At 39.2% G+C, this 23,984-nt stretch overlaps 1 protein-coding gene across 5 annotated transcripts in view; it reads left to right on the top strand.

Moving 5' to 3' along the window:
* OXR1 (oxidation resistance 1) overlaps positions 1 to 23,984 on the top strand; it is a 535,173-nt gene that overhangs the window by 113,426 nt on the left and 397,763 nt on the right. The window lies entirely within an intron of this gene.

Raw genomic sequence — 23,984 nt, 5'->3', positions numbered from 1 at the left:
TCCGGTATTTATTTTGAGTTGAGTAAGCAATGTTTTTAGGTCAAAGGGTAGAATTATTTGCTTCAATATAGAATAGTGTTTCTGAAGTTCCTAATTTTTATGGACTCCTTAGACTATGTCCTTGGATCCCTACTAGGTGCTAAGGATCTCAGTTTGGAAAAAAAAAAGATTCAAAGAAGCTAATATGTATTCTGTAAAACTAAAGGAAAATGTGTTTAAACTGTGACTTATTACTGCAAAATGTATTTTTAGATTTTTATTGAACAATTTCTGTAGAACTTATGAACTCCTTGGGATCACTGGGAAATACTAAGGACACGTTTATTTAAGGAATTATACCTCTGGCAAATGTGTGTACAAGGTGAATTCTCAAAAAGCAGGTAGCAAGCCAAAGAAGAAGAAGAAAGAGAGGAGAAGCGGGGGGGAGGATGGTGAGGAGGAGGAAGAGGAGGTTGAGGGAAGCGAGGACCAAGAAAGAGAGGGAGATGTGGTGGTCTTATCTCACCATAGGGTGTGGTTGGCTTGTTCACAAAGCCTAATACTGGGCCTGTCCTTGGTGTGTACCTCAATTAACAGCTGTTTTGATGTGATACAGCGATGTCATTAAGTCAGTAGTGAACTCCACAAAGAGACAGACTGTACGATGTGGTTCCAGCCCAGTTGCTCAGCACAGCACAGCACCTACGAGTTAGTAAATGTTCTATAAATTTATGCTGTGTAAATCAGAGAAAAAATGCAAAGCAGGTAATTCAATGGAAATCAGCACTTTCATTCTAAAATAACATTTTTAAATGGTTGGGGGTATCTTATAGAATTCACATATGGGAGCCCTCAGGTTATGACAGTCTCAACATATGATATTTTAAGTTTATGACACTCGCTCCTATAAAAACTTAAAACTATGGATTTGTGAGTGTTTTGGCTTATGCTGATAGCGTCGTACCTACGGACTACGTGGGTGAACTAGTTTGGTTGCACAGGCGGAAGAACGTGCAGTGCAGTGTACAGTACGGTCTGTTTCTGTCCTTTTCCTTTGTCTGTGGCTTACTGGCGTTTTTATGTTCTAGACTGATTTTACAACTGTGTTAGGATAGGTAAGTGACTTAGGCTAGGGTGTGTTTCTACTAACACCAAAATTCAGGTTAGGATGCTGTCATAGGAACAGAACTGTGTCGTCTTAACCCCAGGACCCCCTCATATGAAATCTGTTAGAATTTTTTCCATATCAAAGGTTCAAATTGTACAGCAGTAATTCTTAGATATTTTCCTTCCGAAGTGCCCTGGTTTATGCACATATATAGTAACACTAAAATAATGGAAGCCGAGGGTGCGTTCGGTTCGGGAGGACAGGAAGGCTGTGTTTGTGGCGGGTCCCTCGGAGGTGGCCAGTTGAAGACTTTCTTTTTTTTTTTTTTTTTTTTTTTTTTTTTTCATTTTTCATTTTTCTGAAGCTGGAAACGGGGAGAGACAGTCAGACAGACTCCCGCATGCGCCCGACCGGGATCCACCCGGCACGCCCACCAGGGGCGACGCTCTGCCCACCAGGGGGCGATGCTCTGCCCATCCTGGGCGTCGCCATGTTGCGACCAGAGCCACTCTAGCGCCTGAGGCAGAGGCCACAGAGCCATCCCCAGCGCCCGGGCCATCTTTGCTCCAATGGAGCCTTGGCTGCGGGAGGGGAAGAGAGAGACAGAGAGGAAAGCGCGGCGGAGGGGTGGAGAAGCAAATGGGCGCTTCTCCTGTGTGCCCTGGCCGGGAATCGAACCCGGGTCCTCCGCACGCTAGGCCGACGCTCTACCGCTGAGCCAACCGGCCAGGGCTCAGTTGAAGACTTTCAGTGGACTTACAGCAAAGTGCTGATGATATCTTTCTATTGTGCTTCTTTTGTATCAGGTTGAAAACACAAAACTTTCTAGCCTGTAACTTAACGAGTGGAGCAAGGATTTATATTTTGTAGTTTAGGTAGCTTACTGTATATAATTTTGGAAGTTCAACCAAGTTTTTGATAGCAAGAACCTCCTTGCCTCCCCTAGGGAATCAGGAGGCTCCTGCCCCCACACCCCAGGGGCAATACTGTTCCAGTGCCAACTGTGTTCTCAGGCCCAGGTACCCCTTCCAGGAGAGACTCCAGGGCACCTACACTTGAGGACACCTACGCGAGGGGAAACCTTCCTGGGAGAATGGAACCTGGGCACTTGCCTTGGGGCCACACGCATATAGCAAAGCCACTGTTTTGCCGTAGATGGGTTTTTACACAAGTAGTTTAGTGGTTAGGAGCACCAGCTGGCTGCCTCATGCATTTCCTAACTCCTCTAGTTAGTGCTGTGTCATATCGAGCCAATTACTTAACCTGCAGTGCTTAACTTTTCCATCTGTGAAGATGCAAATAAACCATACTATGTTCCTAATAAAGTGGTTATTAGGAGTGTGTGGATTAATACCAGCTAATGTCTAAAAATGTGCCTGGTCCGTGGTAAATGCCATGTACATGTTCACTAGATAATATTTACTTAGCTTGCATGTTATGAAATGTATATACTTTTAAAGGCTGTATCTATCATATATATATATATGTGTGGTATATATAACATATGTATATATCTTAGCAGATAGACCTTATAAAAATGTCTTCACAAGGAGAGATTGAGGATGATTATTAGGGAAGGAAGCTCCGCTTGGCATCCCATTTCCCTCTTTGTGCTCCAGACACAGGACCCTTTTCCAACTCTTTGTGCCTCTTCATGTCTCTTATTAATTATCTCTGCTAGCAGCAACGATTCTCTCCCTCCGACCACAGCCTGGACCCTGGCACCTCTTCATGGGTGTCCTCAACTGGTTCTGCACCTCCCTTTGTCTCTATCTCCACCTGCATCGGCTCAATAACTGTCTCCCTCTGGTAATTACTTACTAAACTGGAACAAGTGGCTTATTTTTCAGAAATACAAATACGTATCTGTGTTTTGCTATAAAATAAAAAAAATATGCTAATTACAAAGAGTCAAACACTACAGAAAATTATAGCACATAAGTAAAATATAACCTAAATCATACCACTTATTAAAAAAATCACTGTTTTAAATGTTGAGGTATATTCCTTTCTACATATACTGACGTATTTTCATGAAAGTAGGCTCAAACCACACATGGTATTTTGACAGCGTCTGTTTTCAGTGAGCACTTTCTGTGTGATAGATATGAACTGCCATCATCACATGGACAGGTTGGGTGATACTGTCGAGCAGTAGTGTTATTTATTTCACCCGTCTGTATTGGACCTGCATGTTTCCTTATTTTCTTTTTTACTATTGTAAATAGTTTAGTGAGGAAAATCATTTAAATATTCCTGGGTCAAGGTGCTGTGTCACTCAGAGTACCGAGTAAGGCCGTATCTTGTTGCAGTTCTGATCACAGACATCAAGGCTGTGGAAAAAAATTGTATTTTTGAGAAAGTGTCTTGTCAGTTCATCTCCTTTTTTATTTTAGAAAAGAACTGATTGTGTATGCTAACTCTTGCACCAGACTTAGTCTCTCATAAATTCTGAAAATGTGTTGTTTATTTTCAAAAAAATATATACTTATAGTTAACTAATAGAAGTTTATCATATGTCAACAAAATATTCCATCAAGCATGTCCATAGATTGGAAATAAAACAAAGTATGAATTGTGTACATCATTGTCATATTGACTAAATTTACAAGTGCTGAATGGTCTTTACTGAGTATGCTTAAAGTATAAAATTCTGATGAAAACTACTTTGAATTATCTTCTTCATCCAAAAGTAAGTGTGTTAGACTCCTAGGATTGAGAAGATGCAAATTTAGAAGTGTAAATACTTTGTTAGATTATTCACATTATTTATAGTATTTTTATCAAAGTTTTTCTTTAATAAATAAATAAAATGAATCATTCCTTATCATCCTTTGGCACCTGGATTTAGTTGAAAAGAAATCTGGAGGGAGAGAAGTAGCCTATTCATCCTAAGGAGGTGGTATAATCAGGTTTTTTTCTTCAAAAATTGCCAAATCCACTATTCTGCAAATGACTTGCCCTATTTAAATTGTTAAAAGGCAGGGACAGTATGTGCAGTGGCAGAAGAAGTAGGGACTTGGATTCTCTTTATTTTTGGAGGGATCAGAACCAGAGAGGGGTAAAACGAGGATAAAGGAGAGATTTCAAGGGAAGTTTTACCCTGAGTTTTATAGTAAAAGTTAAGTCAGAATTGTCAATAGCCTTTTTACTAGAGAAGAGAGAAAAAAGAGGTTAGCTGTAAATGTAAAGTTAATGCTTCTGATTGAAACAGAGACGTGATTTTCCAAATGATAAGCAAAGCTTAGTTTGCAAGATACTATATTTCTCAGTATGGTAAGTGCATGTTGAATGGATAACATATTTAGGTGCTCAGAAGAGAGAGTTGGTTGGAGAGCCTAAAACTTAAGAATCCTCACGTGAGTGGGTTTTGTTCAGCTGGTAAAGGGGGTTGATCCAGGGTGTATGATAAGAGTAAGTTGATTTAGAGAACAAATAAGGAGCAATAACCTGAGAGAGGCAGAGAGGAGAGAATAATATAGCCAAAATGAGAACCCAAGAGAAAGAAAAATGTGTCCCCAAAATTACATAACACTTTAAGTTACAGTGTGGTGATCTGGATGCAAGTCAAGTTACTGAATTCTGAAAAGTTTCAATATGTATTTCTATTCATCATAGGGCTTTTAAAAAAGAAATCACTTCATTATTAACAATATTAATAGTGTTTTGATTTGGGCTGGACACTAAGTAAACACATTGTCTTTTGAATCCTTGGTCATTTTTGGCTTTGAGCTATATGCCTTTAAAAATAGCTTTATAGGCCTGACCAGGCGGTGGCGCAGTGGATAGAGCGTCGGACTGGGATGCTGAAGCACCCATGTTCAAGACTCCGAGGTCACCAGCTTGAGCGTGGGCTCATTTGGTTCGAGCAAAGCTCACCAGCTTGGACCCAAGGTTTCTGGCTCGAGCAAGGGGTTAGCCGGTCTGCTGTAGTCCCATGGTCAAGGCACATATGAGAAAGCAATCAATGAACAACTAAGGTGTTGCAACGCACAACGAAAAACTAATGATTGATGCTTCCCATCTCTCTCTGTTCCTATCTGTCTATCCCTTTCTCTGACTGTTTCTGTAAAAAAAAAAACAAAAAAAAAACAAAAAAAGGAGCTCAAGACTTGGAAACAGATACTAATCCTGGCTCTGATGCTCACCAGCTGGGTGACCTTGAGCAAATTACTAAAAATAGCTTTATGGCCTGACCTGTGGTGGCGCAGTGGATAAAGCGTCGACCTGGAAATGCTGAGGTCGCCGGTTCGAAACCCTGGGCTTGCCTGGTCAAGGCACATATGGGAGTTGATGCTTCCAGCTCCTCCCCCCTTCTCTCTCTCTGTCTCTCCTCTCTCTCTCTCTCTCTCTCTCTCTCTCTCTCTGTCTCTCCCTCTCCTCTCTAAAAATGAATAAATAAAAAATTTAAAAAATAGCTTTATAGGAAATCTCTTATTTTTCTTCATATATCTACTTCAAATTGTTTCTCCTTCAATAATGAAATAATTACTAAATCAGAATTTTTGTTTGTTTTTAAATACTAGTGCCAACTAGACATGAATCACATTTTGAAGAAAATTGTGTGGTAAGTTTGGTCTGCTTGGAGGAATTTGCTTTCTTGTGATGTTAATGAATCTGAGGTTGCAGGTTCAATTCCCACAGGGACCAATTAGTTCCGCTCTCTTTCATAGCAAAAGCCTACACCTGTAACCTTGAGCAGCCAGGCTTCCCAACCCGCCACTGGCCACGAGGCGCTAGAAACAGTTGATTGTTGATCACCAGTTCACTGTCAGTACTGGGGGAAAAATATAAACAAGTGTTTTCAGGGATTCGTAAAGGGTCACATGCTGAACCTGACAAGCTCAGGCACAGCCTGCATGGTGGCCTTACAGACTCAGGGACCTGAGTAAACAGGATGACCTGAAATAGAAACTCTTTAACTAAAAGTGGTTTATGGTGGGTAGTCATGTATTAGGGAGTTATTCTCTATCTGAACTAAGGTCAACGTTTGCTTTGAAGCCTGTCTGTTACCTTTTGCATCTACAATAATGTACCTGATAACACGCCTTGGAAATGTAGGGGTAATCTTTTTTCTGCCCCTTCAGGGCAGGCATTCCACCAGAGCAGGAACCAACAAACCCCTTCACTGCTATTATTATCATGTTAATTAACGTACCCATCCAGTGCCTCCCTGTGTAAAAGAAATTTCAGTACGTATATACTTTTACTTTTTGTCCAATCCAGAGATTTCTCCGCTTTGCTTTCTCCTGCCTCCTTAATCTATCACCAGTCAATTTCATGTAACCCCTATGTCTTTCACCTTGATTCTGACATATAAAAGAAGTGGTCAGCCTGACCTGTGGTGGCGCAGTGGATAAAGTGTCGACCTGGAAATGCTGAGGTCGCCGGTTCAAAACCCTGGGCTTGCCTGGTCAAGGCACATATGGGAGTTGATGCTTCCAGCTCCTCCCCCCTGTCTCTCTCTCCTCTCTCTCTGTCTCTCTCTCTCCCTCTCTCCTCTCTAAAATGAATAAATAAAATAAAAATAAAGAGTATTTTTAAAATAAGTGGTCAGACCACCATTTTCTAGACCACTTTCTCAATCTGTTGAACCTTTGTTTCCAGGCAATTGTCAACAGTTTTGCTCAAATAAACTCATAAAAATTCTTATAGGTTTGGAAGGTGTTTTGTGCATTGACACTTGTATCATTTTCCTTTTGCAAATCATCCAGGACTATAAATATGTCTTTTTATCATTCTCAGAGGAATCATAATTTACTTTCTTGTGAAAGAACTACAATGAATGATCACAGCAGTATTTCCTTGGATTGTGGAGGTTTGAACATAAAACTAGGCTGTCCATTCCAACCTCAAGGATAGAGTTACTAGACACTAGCCCTTTTTGGAGTTGAATAATTAAGATTAATACTAGGGAATGGTCTATGTAATAATTTTAGTTATTAAAATAGTCATGTAGCCTAAGTTGTATTATTTTTGGTATGGTCAATTTAGACTATGAAAAATCTTAAACATAGTTTGTCATTAGTACATGCAATTTTCAATGATTGTGTTTTCTTGGTATATATCCCCTGTTGTCTTTTTGTGTTGGTTTATTACAGGATTTTGTTTGTTTATTTTTTACTTTTTAATATTGTGAAGACAGTTTACCTTGATTTTAAAGCTATGCCAGTTTAACTGAGAAAGCAGAAAACACTTTTTAACTTAATTGGATACTCACTAAAAAGAGTTAGATTTGTTATTTATACTTAGTTTTTTGTTCCTTTTTAAAGAATAGGTTCATTGTTACAACTTTTATAGAAATTTAAAAATAATTTCTGCAGTTAGATAGATGAGTTGGTACAGTTTAATTGTATGTAGACCAGCATTACATTTTTATGTAAATTAGAAAGTATTTTTTTACATTTATATTTACCCACCTCTTCATTTAACAAATTTTTCTGAGTGCCTACCACGTGCGATTCACAATGCTATGAAGAGAATGATAAGTGAAACAGAAGTTCTTGCTCTCATCAAGCTTACATTCTAGTGCTGAAGATAGATTAAACAGATAAATATGTTTTGTAATATTAGATAGTGATATATATTTTGAAGAATAATTGAGCAAATTGAAAAGATTGTTGGGTGAGGAATTGGTCAGGAAAAGCCTCTTGGACAAGATGGTTCTTAAACAGAGAGGGAAACGATCTTCACAACCTAGAGGAAACCACTTCCAGCAGAGACACAGGAAGGACCAGGGTCCTGAGGCTGAAATGTTATCTGTGTTTGAGGGATCATCAAGGAAGCCAGTTCAGTGGAAATGGCCAAGAAAGGGAAGAGTCTTGGGAACTAAGCTTGGAGACATAGCAGGGGGCCACGGTAGCTCACGAGAAAGACTGAATTATTTTTTGAATGTGATGGGAAATTTTGTCCTCACTTATTACATTGCAGACGAAAGTTCACATAAAATATAAATTTAGCAAAATTCAGTGAGTATTGAGAGCAGTCTTGATCTAACTTTCATTTAAAAAGGAACTCTCTGTGATCTTCAAATTTTATGAAAACAATTTATATTGCATCCTTAATATAAACAGCAGATAACATTTAAGTAGTAATAATGAAAGAAAGAATAGGTTAATGAAAAACCTTGTTTAACAATTATAGCTTGTATCTCATTGTCATTTATTTAAAAAGATTCCACAAATCTGGTAGGTATGAATATTTAAAGACATAATAAAAATAAGATTTCATCTGTTGAAATATTTTACCTTGCATTAAGGAGTTTTACAGCAAATCAATGAATGATTTTATAAATTGTGGAAATTGAGATTTGGTTATCAATTATCCAACTTAGGCCTTACCAGGGAGTGGCGCAGTGGATAGAGCATTGGACTGGGACACGGAGGACCCAGGTTCAAAACCCCAAGGTTGCTGGCTTGAGTGTGAGCTCATCAGCTTGAGCACAGGCTCACCAGTTTTAGTGCGGGATCCCTGGCTTGAGTGTGGGATCACAGTCATGACCCCATGGTCGCTGGCTTGAGCCCAAGGTCACTGGCTTGATCAAGGGGTCACTCACTCTGCTGCAGCCCCCTAGTCAAAGCACATATGAGAAGGCAATTAACAAACAACTAAGGAGACTAAAGAGCCACAATGAAGAATTGATGCTTCTTATCTCTCTCCCTTTTTGTCTGTCTGTCCCTATCTGTTCCTTTCTCCCCCCCCCTCTGTCACACACACACACACAAAATTATTATCCAACTTAGGTTTTACGTTTATTTTTAAATCTCCTACCCCACCCCATAAACTTTAAGGTTATTTTCAATATATAAACACAAAGATGCATTATGCAATGAAGTGTCTATTCTATACCATTTGTATAATGTATGTATGATTTTAGTAAGGAACCAGATGTAACATAACATTCATCCAAATACCAACTTGTGTTTTGAGAGAAGTTGGCATAAAATTACCAGATGTTTCTTTTTGGAAAAATAAAATCACCTTGATTCTAACATTATGACCTTTCTACACTTTTGGTGATAAAACATGGTTTGTTTTATGGTATTGGTTATAAATAGAAATTAGGGTTTTTAAAAAATATTTTTACTTGACAAAATTAAAATTGGAAACAATGTTGGTCCCACTCCTCTTCCATCGTGTGCCTATGTGCACGCACACGTGTGTGTGTGTGTGTGTGTGTGTGTGTTTTAATTTAATTGGACCATGAAAGCAGAAAGTCTGGAACTTCTGGTGTACTGGGAATTAGCTCAAACTGACTCCAAACCAAAGTGTTAATTGTTAATGGGATATGATCCAGATCACAGAAAAAATTATTTGTGGATATCTGCCACCTTCATTTGGCACTGTGGAATTACAGATTCAGTGTATTAAAAAGCTTGAAAAGGATTTTATTGCCTAGAATGGGATCAAATGGTCTTGCAAGTATATCATATTGAACCCACTAGGTTCTTTTTCTACTAGACCTACGCAGGCCTTGCCAATGTACGGAGGAATGGCTAATCCGTCCTGCTCGCTGACTGCACTTTACCATTTGATGTCCAGGAAGTTATTTCTACGGGGTTAAATTTACTTCTTTCCTGCTATTTATTTTTACTCATCTTTAACACCGATACATTTTTCTTCCCTTTTTAATAATGACATTTCATTTATCAGATGGTGTTAATGTTTTCTACTGGTATTTCAGCAAACTCATTTTTTATTAGGGACAAAAATCAATTCATTGCTCAATGTCTCTTGTTAGTGCTACTCCAATGTGATAAGAAATATCCGTGTGTCATAATAACTAGGCTTTTAACCTTTGAATGTGTTTTGATCCGTAGAATTTGGAAAGCTGAATGCTCTCACATTCACAGTTACATTGGTCACATAATTATGTTTGGTGAATTGAAACTATTAAATATAGATACCAGTTGAACTCAAGTGAAAATTTTTCTGATTAGATAGAATGGTGCCTGCTTTTACAACGTTGGTTGATGCTGCGTGTTCAGAGCAGTCCAGTAACATTAGCAAAGACAGAATAACCTTCATTAACAGGTGACTTTCTAAAGAGCCAGGTGCCCCAGGCATCTGTGTTTCAGTTGAATTCCTGATAGAAAGATGAAGTTCTGAGCTATCCACCATCTTTTCTGAGTGATAAACTTAATGTAGGAAGGTAATATATTTCCAGATGGGTTTTTTTTTCAGCTTCATGCACACTAGCTTCATAGACTCCTGCTGTAACTAGAAATTGGTCTGACTCCAACATTTGACAAAAAAATTCAATTAGGTTAACTACTCTTTGGTTTTAGATTACTGATACAAAGTGCTTTCATAACTATGATAGAAAAAGTTGAAATTCAAACTAATTGATGTCGCTGGGTGCATCTTCATTTAAGATATTTTCCCTGAGGTTTTATAGCAACATAAAATTACATTCAGACACAGAATTTGCATAGAGTGAGGCTCATTGGAACTTTAATGATCTTTTTCAATCCATAATATTCTTTTTAGTGTTTTTATGGATAACTAGTTAGGTGTTTGACATGACTATAAAGATGATGATATGAAAAGATTTTAGAAGCATCTATTAATTCAGTTGCCTAGTTAAAAACATTAATTAAATTTATTATTTTTCAGTTCTCATGAACTGAGTAAAGAGAAAGTAATTTCCTTGAAGTAAGAATTTGCTTGGTATCCCTCTGTATTTGTTCCAAGTTCAGATTTTAAGTATTTGGAGAATAAAACAGACATATAAAATACTTACTATATATATTTGGCAAGTTATAAATGTGATTGAAGTTATAAATGTCAGCTATAGCTGTTACGAGGATATGTATAATGAGATATATGAAACTGCAGCATTCCAGTTAGAATGTATCTGGAAAGCTGACTACTAGGACACGGACGAAGTCATCCTGTGCATTGTTAGTACCTGGTACTCAACAGGTGCTTTGCACTCATGAATGGCTGACCGTTCACCAGCACACAGTCTGATTCTCTGCCAGGCATCGTAATGGAGAGTGTTATCTACAGCAGTGGTCCCCAACCTTTTTTGGGCCACGGACCGATTTAATGTCAGAAAATATTTTCACGGACCAGCCTTTAGGGTGGGATGGATAAATGCACAAAATAAAATTATGCGACCGGCGTAAAACCTGTGGTATTTTTAAATATAATTGTCGAACTTACGATATTTATTGGACTAAGTTAAAGGAGGAACGAGCATGTCCTCATTATTCAGGCTGTATTTAAATTTGTTATTCTGACAATGTTTCATGTTATTTATTCTTTCTCTGCGGACCGGTACCAAATGGCCCATGGACCGGTACCGGTCCACAGCCCGGGGGTTGGGGACCACTGATCTACAGTAGGGGTAGGAAGACTGAGTTGAAAAAAGCCCAGCCATGGAACAGCAGGTGATACGATTCAACTGCTATAAGGTTATTCTGTCTGTAGTATATGCAGACATTTGTCCCTGGGCACGGAAGAGTTTTGTGCATGTATTTTCAGCTCTTAATTAGAGCTCTGGCTCATACGAGCTAAGATGAGAACTTTCCTGATATTTAAGAAAATAAAATTGCTCTCTTCCTATCTGTGCTCTTGTGTTTTAACCTCTACACTTTGGAGATATTTCCTCAGATCTGTGTTCTGTCATCTTATGCCCTTTCTAACTGTCTCTTAGCCTTTTCTCATCATATAAATTATTGTCTGACATTGACAGGTCATTTGCCTAAAATCATAGAACATTTTTTGGAAAGAAACTGTAAAGTCAGACAGGACATTGATCATAAAGTAGAGGTTCATGGACAAGGGCCAGTCAGTGATAAAGAATCTTGTTACAAAAATGAGGAAAATTTTGCTAATTATTTTGGTCTGAATTGATGTCCTTCATCATTATTTAGTGATAAAATGGTCTTTCTTTTATGAAATAAAAGTGATAGTACATGATAATTATGTCCCTAATTGATAAAAACAGAAGTGGTTAGCTCAAAAGTAGGCTTCCAGTTAAAATTTTCAAATTTATGTTTCTATAAATCCAAGAGTCTGGGAGCTACTGATCTAATTACCCAAATCATGAATCCCATCAACAAAACTCCTAACAAGTGGTGATTATCTTTTCATAAAAACTTCTCCTGTGAGTCTCAGCCTCATGGAATATCCATTATGATTTTGGCCTCTTCTAATTATTGTAAGTTTTTACATACATTGAATCTGAAGCTACTACTCTAATCACTAGTTTTTAATTTTACCTAGAACCATGTATGCTATTTCTAATATAATATCTCCTCAAATATCTTAGGAAACAATACTAGTTTCATAGTCAAATTATTTAGAGAAGCAATTATTATTATTTTTTAAATTTTAATACTTTAAAAATTCTCTATTGGGTCAATTCTTTCAACAAATGTTTTTGAGTACCTAATAAATGGAGGCAGTATTGTATATACTCATTTATACTGGTGATATATAAGAGGAAGGGACAATAATCTGAATTTCTCAAATTTAGACTGTGGAATTGTTTTTTGGTGACAACACATAATATTTGGGTTTTTGTGACTTTTTTTTCACTTAGCATAATATTTGCAAGGTTCATTCATGTTGTGACATGTATCAGTGCTTTGTTTCTTTTTATTATTCCCAGTCATTCCAAAAAATATTCCATTGGATAGCAATACGTTAGCCAGATTTTTTTATTTTTATATATAACTGCTCATAAAAATTAGGGGGTTAGGGAATGTGCAGATACTCCAGTACTTTCAGCCTTTTATGTAGTGCATTTTCACCAATGAAATAAAAGTTGGTTTGCATCTTATTTGCATAATTGAACAACTTTCTTTGATTTTGTCATTTGCTTTTTGGATGTTCTTGTTTAATAAAAAAATCAAATGCTTCTTATTTTTATCACTTCATATTCATTTTGAGATATCTCCTACTTTTTGTGAGCAGTATATAAAGAGATACACATTTTATTTATCCATTCATCAGTTGATGGACACTTAGGTTGTTTTGACATTTGGCTAGTATAAATAATGCTCTTATGAACAATCATGTACAATTTATTGTATGGACATTATTTTCATTTCTCTTGGGTATATCATTAGGACTGGAATTGCTAAATCATAGGGTAATTCTGAAGTTAATTTCTTGAGGAACAACCAGGCTATTTTACAAAGCGGCTACATTATTTTACGTTCCCACTAGCAGCATATGAATGTTCCAGTTTCTCTATATCCTTGCCAGCACTTGTTATTTTCTGTCTTCTGAATACAAGCATCTTAGTGGGATGAGTAGTATTTCATTGTGGTTTCGATTAGTACCTCCTAATGATTAACGATGTCTATGTTAAGCATCTTTTCATACGGTTTCTGGCACTTCTTTTCAGAAATGCCACTCAGAACTTTTGCTCACATTTATTTGGGTTATTTACTTTTCACTATTGGATTATAAAAGTTTTTTATATATCCTACATGCAAGTTCTTATCAGACATAGGATTTTATGGTAAATTTTTTATTAAAGAGTTGAAGGACTAGATATGATTTTTTATGTAGAGAATAAGATTAATAAGAGATTTTTAAAATTTTTCTTTTCAGTAAAACAGAATAGCAATGGTTGCTGCTATGATAATTAAACATCAGTTCAGCTGTTATTTATGCAGAATATTTAACTGAGGAATTTTGCTTATAATTTGTGGAGGAGAAAACCAATACAGAATGTTAAGGGAAAGAGAGTTTCCATAGCAGCAGATAGCTAAATAAAGAGTCCAGACAGAATCAGAACTAAATATAAGCTATTAAGTGTGGAAATTAGGACCCTGGTTATTGAAGACTCAGAAGAACAATTTCTCTGGATATATGGGTGAGGCCCATAACACTCTCAGTTTACAGGTGAGGAAGAAGGATGGAAATGAAGAAAAGATAGATTTCCCTTATTAAATTGGAATAGGATAAGATTTCCCTTATTAAATTGGAATGGGGCCCTGGCCAGTTGGCCCAGTGGTAGAGCGTCGGCCTGGTGTGCAGGAGTCCCGGGTTTGATTCCCAGCACACAGGAGAAGCACCCATCTGCTTCTCTACCCCTCCCCCTCTCTTTCCTCTCTGTCTCTCTCTTCCCCTCCCACAGCCAAGGCTCCATTGGAGCAAAGATGGCCCGGGCACTGAGGATGGCTCTGTGGCCTCTGCCTCAGGCACTAGAATGGCTCTGGATACAACAGAGCAACGCCCCAGAGGGGCAGAGCATCGCCCCTGGTGGGCATGCCGGGTGGATCCCGGTCGGGCGCATGAGGGAGTCTGTCTGACTGCCTCCCCATTTCCAGCTTCGGAAAAATGAAAAAAAAAATGGAATGGGATAAGTAGGAAAAAGGAGGCTGATCATGACATAGAATCAGATCAAGGAGAAAGCTCTTCAGATTGGAAAGATTTGAGTGTGTTCAAAGCAATGGGAAGGAAGTGTGTGGAGAGGGGACAGTGAATTGCACATAAAAGAGGGATGAGGGCAGAATCTCAGAGAGGTAGGGTGGGTAGAATAGAAGACACAAGGGACACGGTTCCTTAATGGGTGTGCGGCCGCCTCTCCAAGCTCCTCATCCATTCTCAGAGTGGGGTCCAAATGAACAGGGTGTGTCTGCTGTTCACATCAGGCTTGTTGATCACACCCCCCAAGACATTCATCAAATCATAGGGTCGATTTAGTCAGGAAGAAATGTTTGTTATTACGGACTACTTTGTATTGTGTTATTGTTTTTTTTTACAGTGACTTTCTATTTGAGGAAAGCTTTTAATTCAAATACTCACCTGATGTCCCTTACAATTCAGTATGTCAATGGTCTAAATATACCCCTATCTTCCCTCAACTCCTGCTGCCACGTAGACTGCTAATTTCAATCTCTTAGCTGAACCAAATTAATAATAATCTAATATTTTTAAATGTTAGATTCTTAATAAACAACAATCTAAACAGTTGTGAATGTTAGATTCTTAATAAATAATAATCTAAACCTATCTCTTGAAATTATGAGCTTTCCTCAGATTATTTTCCCTTCGTTTTGATGGTTTGCATATGAAGCTTTCTTATCCATGTATTACCAATACCCGAAGAATGGACATATATATAGCAACCAGACTTTTAATTCACCTAAAGTCAAGAGACTCCTTTTTTTTAGGTAACTAGCCCCATATCCTTGGTCAAGTCACATTTTCACTTTCTTTCTTCATGGTAAAATTATAACATTGAAATGAAATTGGAAGTCCCTCCCAGCTTTGTTATTTTGTATCTTTACATGAACTTGGAGCTGCACTTTCTCTTTGTTCACTAATCCAAATCCCCAAGTCTAACACAGAATACAGTATTCTGATTTAAAGGTGTCATGTGCCATAATGTCTCATTTTCTCATTGCTGATTTCTTCAGTGGGTTGCCAATCCCCCAAACAGAAATCCTGCTCGTGTTTCCTTCCTTTATGTATAACTGATGTTGATTCTGTGCTGCTCGCCAGGCTGGCCCGGGCTTAGCCTCCTGCACAGCACCTGTGCACTTGCCAGGACGTTGGCCTCCTCTACATGAACCTGGTTATGACGACAGCACTTTCTCCCCACAGCCCAGCCCTGCCAAGGAGTCCCAGCAACCTGCTGTTTTCTTCTCCAAATTCTCCTCTCCAGCTCTGTAAACTAGAGTGGGTGGGTTTTGGGGTTTGGGGTGTCGGTCTTTTTGGTAGGGTATGGCAGTGGTCCCCAACCTTTTTTTTGGGCCACAGATCGGTTTAATGTCAGAAAATATTTTCACGGACCGGCGAGACAAGTGTCAAGAGTGAGTCTTAGACGAATCTCACAGAGGGAATCTGGTCATTTTTTAAAAATAAAACATCATTCAGACTTAAATATAAACAAAACAGAAATAATGTAAGTTATTTATTCTTTCTCTGCGGATCGGTACCAAATGGCCTATGGACCAGTACTGGTCCATGGCCCGGGGTTTGGGTACCACTGGTGTATGGAGTCGGGAAGACTGCAGGACTGTGTTCCATACTGAGTTCTGTAATGTAATCTCAATAAATTTATCCTATCCTGGGAGTTAGGTAATTGCCACTTCATACATGAGGAAACTAAGGCTAATTCAAGTAAAATGACGTGCCAAAGTAAATGGAGGGAAATGGTCTGAAACTCTGACAACTAATATTCAAAGTTTTCCCTTCAGCTACCCTAATTTTGTGTATCTAGCATAACTCTAGGGAGAAAGAATACTGGGCTTACCTGGAGGGAAGAATTATTAATGCTCTTTTCACTTTTTATTTATTTGTTCCCTGGATATCTTAATGGGTGAGGAGGAGGGAGACTTACAGAATATAGGGAAGGAAAGTTTGATAATCATATCTCTGAAGAACATGTTCATTTCATTTTAAGGTGCCTATTTTCATGGAAATCATGTTTTCTCATTATTAGTAATAAATGATCATAAAAAGCTGTTGTTATCCCTTGAGTTGCTTGTGTAATGAGGCAAGAACACTGTTGATCAGGATTTTAATTAGGCTATAGCATGAAAGTTATTTTTCAATTTAAGTAAAACTCCCATGCATTTTACATAGTTAACATCATTGGTTTCTGTACATCTAAATTTATTTTCAGCATCTGTAATAAGCCATGCTGTATTAGTTTGGAAATGTGGTATTGATGACATGTATTACATCCTCCAGGCAGCTACAAGATTGCATTAACATGAAGCATTGGTTGTAAAACAGATGTATGCCTTGTCATTGCATTATTTAAAAGACTGCATTATAATGAAAGTGATGCAGTGTTCACAAATATATCAGGATTATCTTGCACACAGTTGATAAAATACAAAGGGGGAAATTACATACTGTATGGAGGTTAGTAGTTCAACATATGTTAAGTGCATAGCAAATCATTTATTTACTGTACAGAGGTTAGCAGCTCAGCAAGTGTCAAGTGCAGAGAGAATCATGTATTTACTGTACAGAAGTTAGCAGTTAACCGTGTATCTAGGATACACTTTGGGCCAAGAGATAAGTAGTTGATCAAGACTGGACTTGGGCTTTAGGAAGCTAATAGTTCAGTAAAGAACACACATAGATAATTGGAGTTTTATTACCATGAGGATCATCTTTATCTGGCTTATCCGATTTTCCTAAGGGGTTTGAAGCCATATATCACACAAGCCAAGTCAAAGCTGTCTAAAAGCAGAATTATTTTATCATATAGCACTTACGATAAGAAAAAAATCAGCCTAACCAAGTGGTGGCACAGTGGAAAGAGTGTTGACCTGGGACCTTGAGGTCCCAGATTCGAAACCCTAAAGTTACCAGTTTGAACATGGGATCATAGAAATGACCCCGTGGTTGCTGACATGAGCCCAAAGATGACAGCATTAAGCCCAAAGGTAGCTCACTTGAGCCCAAGGTCGCTGGCTTGAGCAAGGGATCACTGGCTCGGCTGGAGCCCCCTAGTCAAGGCACATATGAGAAAGCAATCAGTGAACAACAAAAGTGCCACAACAACAAGTTGATGCTTCTCATCTCTCTCTGTCTGTCCCTGTCTCTCTCTCTCTCTCTCTCTCTCTCTCTCATTAAAAAAAAGGAAAAAGAAAAAACCACCCATAAAACAGAATGAGAGAGGCCCTGGCTGGTGGCTTAGTGGATAGAGCCTCACCAACCTATGGACTTCCCAGGTTCAACTCCTGGTCAGGACACACAGGAGAAGCAACCATCTGCTTTTTCCTCCCTCCCTCTCCCCTTTCTCTCCCTCTTTCCCTCCAGCAGCTAGTGACTCCATTGATTTGAGCATCAGCCTGGTGGGTGCTGAGGATAACTTGGTTCGTCTGAGCACATCAGCCTCAGACGCTAAAAATAGTTGAGTACTTGAGCATTGTCCCCAGACCAGGTTGCCATGTGGATCCTGGTCGGGGTGCATGTGGGAATCCGCTTCACTACCTCCCCTCCTGTCACCTAAAAAACCAAAACAAAACAAAAAAACCCTGTAGAATGAGAGATACTTGGCATAATAGAAACTCCCCAGGGAAAGAACTAGGGATATTTTTGTCCATAAAGTCAATATAAACCAGAACTGTCATGGACTCCCTACCTGTTCTAATAAGTGGGATCAGTAGGACTGTGGAACACAAACAAATGGGCAAAGGCAAATTCTTCGTGTCTGCTGTGCTAGATAAGTCAGGTGACAAGGATGGTGTTTACTTTTAACTATTACAGTGCAAGAGACTGACAAAATGAAGCTGGTCTATTAAGGGTAGGTAAAAAAACAAAACTTTATCTCCAAAGGATGTTTTATTTAAAAAGTGTTAGTTAACTCTAAGGATAATTTAGAATCCGTGATGATGGCAATAGTTATGCTATTATTCACAATATCTAATGTTTGTTACATTATCTTATTTACTCTTCTCACCATCTGGTGAGGTCGGGATAATTATTATCTCCCATTTCACAGATAATAGAATGGGTAGAGAGAGGTTAGTGCCCCTCCATGAGACAGAGTGGGGAAGAGAGAGCAGGTGAACCCATGTCCTAATAACAGTGCCATGCTGCATCTCGGACAAGCAGTTGCCTGCCCTTGACAGAGCTGTCTAGGACTGGAGCACTCTGTCAAGAGAGTGATAGCCCCCATGTGCAGAACGAGCCAGTGGCCTAAACTCAGCAGATGGGTTTCAGGCCTTATGTGAAAGAACTTCTTAATGGGCAGAGCTGCTCAAGAAATGGCCGGAGGAGCTGTTTTAAAAGGCACACACAAAATCATGGGAAGCTTTTGTCCTTGGTCTGGCCCTAATTTTGTTACTTTTACTGTAGAGATAGAGATTTCCAGTTATCTGAGATACTAAGAGTGCTGAAAGCTTTTATTGTTGTTTTACTGTCCTTAAATTCTTGACTCAAAACAATATTAGAGAGCACATTGTCATTTCTCATCCTGGTGTCAGTCTAGACCAGTGCTAGTCAACCTGGTTCCTACCGCCCCCTAGTGGGTGTTCCAGCTTTCGTGGTGAGCAGAGCAACCAGAGTATAAAGAAAAAGATAGATTTAACTATAGTAAGTTGTTTTATAAAGATTTATTCTGCCAAACTTAGTGAAAATCCAACATAAAATACTTGGTAAGTAATTATTATTATTGCTTTAACTTGCTGTAACTCTGCTTTATAAATTTTATAAAGTAAAGTTACTTCCCTACTTTATAAATCACCATTACTGTGGAACCGGTGGGCAGTTAGAAAATTTTACTACTAACTGAGATACAAAAGGGGGCGGTAGGTATAAAAAGGTTGACTACCCCTGGTCTAGACTGTATTTTTTTTTTCAGGGATATAAATAGAAAGTTTCATTCACAACTCAAATTTAGCATCTTGGAGCAGGACAGCAATTCCTTCCGTGGAGAAAGGTATCTGAAAGTTTGCATTGCCTTACCTAGGATAGCAATGAAAGGCTGTGACAATTCCTTAACTTGGGGCAAGTTAATGACAAGCTTCTTTCTATTCTTTTTTTTTTTTTTACAGAGACAGAGAGAGAGTCAGAGAAAAGGATAGACAGGGACAGACAGACAGGAACGGAGAGATGAGAAGCATCAATCATTAGTTTTTTGTTGCGTGTTGCGACACTGTTAGGCAGATAAAATATATTATGCTCACTTTGTTAAAGATGGCGCTGCCCACATGGAAGCTGTCGCCAAGGTGATATGAATGTGTGTTGGGGGCGGGCTCTGGGCAGGCAGGATCCTTTTAGCCTGGGGCTTGGTTTTAGGACTAAGCCTTTCCCACTCTTTTTGATGTGGGGTGGTGCAATCCCATCATACCTCAGAGAAGTGACTGTATTAGAGACTTCCCTATTTTGTATATTGGATTAAAGGTTTTGATTTCTACACTATAAAGTGGGGGCAGAATGGGAGCTCGCTCTCGGTTCCTGAGATTAGCATTAGAGAGCAGAGCAGAGAGAGGCCACGTGGAGGAGGCTAGGAGAAATAGATGGCAGAGTGTTGAGTGAGAAGCCAGTTTGTGTAGAGTTTGTGCAGGGAGAAGAAAGGAGATGGGGAACAGAGGTGAATAAAGTCTGGTGAACTAGAAACCTCTGATTCTAGGAAACTTGGATAAGTCAGTAGCTTCCTGAGCACTGAATGTGAGTGGGTTTTGGAGCCCAGTGTGTGTTTTTACTTGCCCGCAGTTGCAAGCTAGGATTAAAGATGATGGCCCACCAGCTTTTGGCTCCATTGTTTCTTTACCGACTGTCCGAATCCAATGTAAACCTGCATGGGCCAGGCTGCTGTGATGGTAGCCGTGGCTACTGGCTTTACAGACACCTTAGTTGTTCATTGATTGATTTCTCATATGTGCCTTGACCGCAGGCCTTCAGCAGACAAAGTAACCCCTTGCTCGAGCAGCAACCTTGGGTCCAAGCTGGTGAGCTTTTGCTCAAACAATATGAGCCCTCGCTCAAGCTGGTGACCTCGGAGTCTCAAACCTGGGTCTTTGGCATCCCAGTCTGACACTCTATCAACTGCACCACTGCCTGGTCAGGCCTTCTTTCCATTCTTTAAAAGCAGCATTTATATACCCTGGCTGGTTAGCTCGGTGGTAGAGTGTTGGCCCTGCATGTGGAAGTTTTGGGTTTGATTCCTGGTCAGGGCACACAGGAGAATTGCCCATCTGCTTTCCTACCCTCTCCCTCTCCTTTCTTTCTATCTCTCTCTTCTCCTCCCGCAGCCAGGGCTCCATTGGAGCAATGTTGGCCTGGGCACTGAGGATGACTCCATGGCCTCTGCCTCAGGCACTGGGTTGTAACGGAGCAACCCCCCAGATGGGCAGAGCATCGCCCCCAAGTGGGCATGCCGGGTGGATCTCCATCAGGTGCATGTGAGAATCTGTCTCTCTGCCTCCCTGCTTTTCACTTCAGAAAAATGAAAAAATAAAAAGCTTTTTAAAATTAAAAAAATAAAAACATCATTTACAAAAGCAAGCTGGCAAAAAGTCTAGGGAGAAACTTCTCACTGGCACTTTGCAAAGATCAAATATATGTTCGTTCCGTTTGTTGCAATTCTTGTAACTTATTTTCTGATAAGATACACACAGATCTTAGTTCAGAGTACATAAATATTTTTAAATTCTTTATTTATTTTAGAGAGGGAGGGAGAGCAAAGAGAGAAACATTCATTGGCTGTTCCACTTATTTATGCATTCATAGTTTGAGTCTTTGCATGTGCCCTGACCAGGGATTATATCCAAAACCTTGGCCTATCAGGACAATGCTCTAATCTACATACACATCCAGTGCTCATAATTTTTTTTAGAAAGCCACAGTTTCCTAGAAATAATTATAACTAACATTTACCAAGCACTTAGTATGTGATAAGTAGCATTCTAGGCACTTTATATTTTAATGTACTTAATCCTCACACTTATCTGGGTGGCTATGAATTATAAACATTCCCTTTATAAACAAATTAAATGAACAGATAATAAGTGACAGGCCAAAGTAATTCAAGCAGTGTCTGAGATGTGATTTGGACCTTAGTAGTCTCATTCTAGGTGCTACAATCAAGTCTCTACAAGGCTTCATTATTCACTTTGTTGTCCATGACAGAAGCAAACTCATACATTGTATGATGAGTGCCTGGGTAGATACAGCAGACTGGCTCATTTGATACCCATTATACTGTGATTTTAGTATAGTTCTTGTACTAAAGAGGTGGGGAATTCAAAAAGCACCTTTCCAAGACTCTCTTGCAGCTAGAGTTTTACTCATGCTCTATCCTCTGTCAAGCAGAATCATTTGTCTAAGACTTGAAATGTGTGGAAGTGTAGGAAAAGCAGCAAAAGCATTAGGTTCTTCTGTGGCTCCTAGTCTGGTGTTTGGCATCATAGCTGCTGGGTGGGGGCAGTGGCAACAACAGTAAGATTTCCTCTAGCACATTCTTGTGTTGGCAACTTATGTAACTACTTACTACCCTGCAATAAAATTCTCTCTACTGAAACTAGCTAGATTGCATTCCTGTGAACAAGACCCTGCTTGAGTCAGAGGTCTTCAAGCCAGTTAAAGGGATATTAGTCCAAGGATCTCTCTGACCCCTGGTGTTCCTTTAGTACTGGACAGTTGACTGGAGACAGTGTGTTCTCCAATATTAGAGAGCTGAATTAGAAAGCCCATTTCAAGTTTAAATTCTCTGATTTTTAAGATTAAAGAGCAGAATGGGGCAGAGAGGAGATCCTCTTTTATTTCCCTGAGCCATTTTTTCAACAGAGGTTATCTCTTCTTTCCCTGAGTTAGCCATCTCAAAAGAAATCATTGCCTTTCTGGGACACAATGTGTCACTTACAGAAAATAATGCACACTGTCTAAAAAAGGAACAATGGACCTAAATAATTAAAGCATTGCTTGTTATGTTAACATCCTCAATTGTGAAGATATAATAATGGAGATTTTTCTCATCTTTCTCTTGCCTATAATCTTTCTTTTCCTGTTCTCCCCCCAAGTCAAGGAGAAGTTGGAAATTGCACTGAGTTTTAAAGGAAGGGTGGGTAGTATGGGGGAGGCACCCCTGGTGGTGAACAGTCACCGAGAAGGGCAAGATGACCTTGAGATCTGCAGGTTTAGCTGGGGTGAAGGGAAAGCAGAGAAAACAGAAGATTACGATGAAGAGAGGAGCTTCTGTTTGTGTGGAGAACCTGATGGTTTTTAAGCAGTTTTTTAAAATAGGTTTTAATTTGTTGTGTTTCTATAGTTACATGTGTACCCCTGGATATATCTCCCTCCCCTGCTTGTTCTCCTTGATACCCCCTTTGTCCCCTCCCCCCACCGCCTTCCCCCCTTTCCTCCAGAATTTACTATCCTGCTATCTCTCTGTGTTATGTTTATATGCTTCCACTAATGTCTTTCCTTTCTCTGATCCCCTCCTCTTTTCCTCTTTCCCTCAGATTTTTAAAAAGGCTCTTTTAAGAGGATTAGTATGAAATCGGTAAGTTGGATGATTGGGGTAGGGAAGAGAAGGGAGAATAGTTCTGAAACCACCTCTGTAACCCAGCATTGAGGAGTAAACACCTGAAATATAAAGCTAGAAATGAAAAAGTTTAGGAGTTAGTAAAGGGATACTGGTCCAAATTAGGAAATTGTGTTGGAAGCTAAGTACAAAAACAAAAAAGAGCTTTAAACAGATGAGAATGGTCATCAATGCCGTGCCTCATGAGTTTAAGTAAAAATAAAGACATATAAAATTACCTAATTTGGAGACTAGCCATCCTTGAAGCATACTTTCAAATACACTGAAAGCAATAGATGACAAATAGCAAGGCCACCCATTCTTTCTAGTTGTTCGTTAGTGCAAGTTCGTAACCCTGACTGGCAATGGCTACCCATCACTACTGGGAACTCCATAGCAATTCTCTCCATATTCCTACACATAATTACATTTTCCAATCAGTGCTAGGAGGAGCCTTGCATTCCTGTTCTCATGAGTCTAGGAACAAAAGTTGTTTTTTGAGATTGTTAGGTGTTTCTCAGAGATTATTGTTGTAGCTTTTACTTCTTCTTCTTCTTTTTTTTTTACTTATTAACCTTTTTTAAAGCAACACTGTCAAGTGTCAATGTAAAAAAAACCTTTCAAACCTGTAAGAATTTTTATGCGTTTATTTGAGCCAAACTGTCGACAATTGCCAGGAAGCAAAGTCTCAATGGATTGAGAAAATGCTCTGGCAAATGGCGGTTTCACCACTATTTTTATACATTCGATTCAAAGGGGAAGACTTAAGGGGGTCACCTGAAATTGAGCGGTGATGGATCAGGGAGGCTGGCGAAAGCAAAGGTCGGGGGAATCTCGGGGGTTGGATAACAGTGAAAAGGTATAGTTGTTGAAACGTTTACATAGGCAGGAACAGGGCAGTTAGCAGTCAAGGGTTCACATAATATTGAGGGGTCCTCTGGC

The sequence above is a fragment of the Saccopteryx bilineata genome, chromosome 3 (assembly GCF_036850765.1).
Source record: "Saccopteryx bilineata isolate mSacBil1 chromosome 3, mSacBil1_pri_phased_curated, whole genome shotgun sequence".
Classification (NCBI taxonomy): domain Eukaryota; kingdom Metazoa; phylum Chordata; class Mammalia; order Chiroptera; family Emballonuridae; genus Saccopteryx; species Saccopteryx bilineata.
Note: the sequence above shows the minus strand (reverse complement) of the source record. Positions and strands in the feature narration are given on the sequence as shown.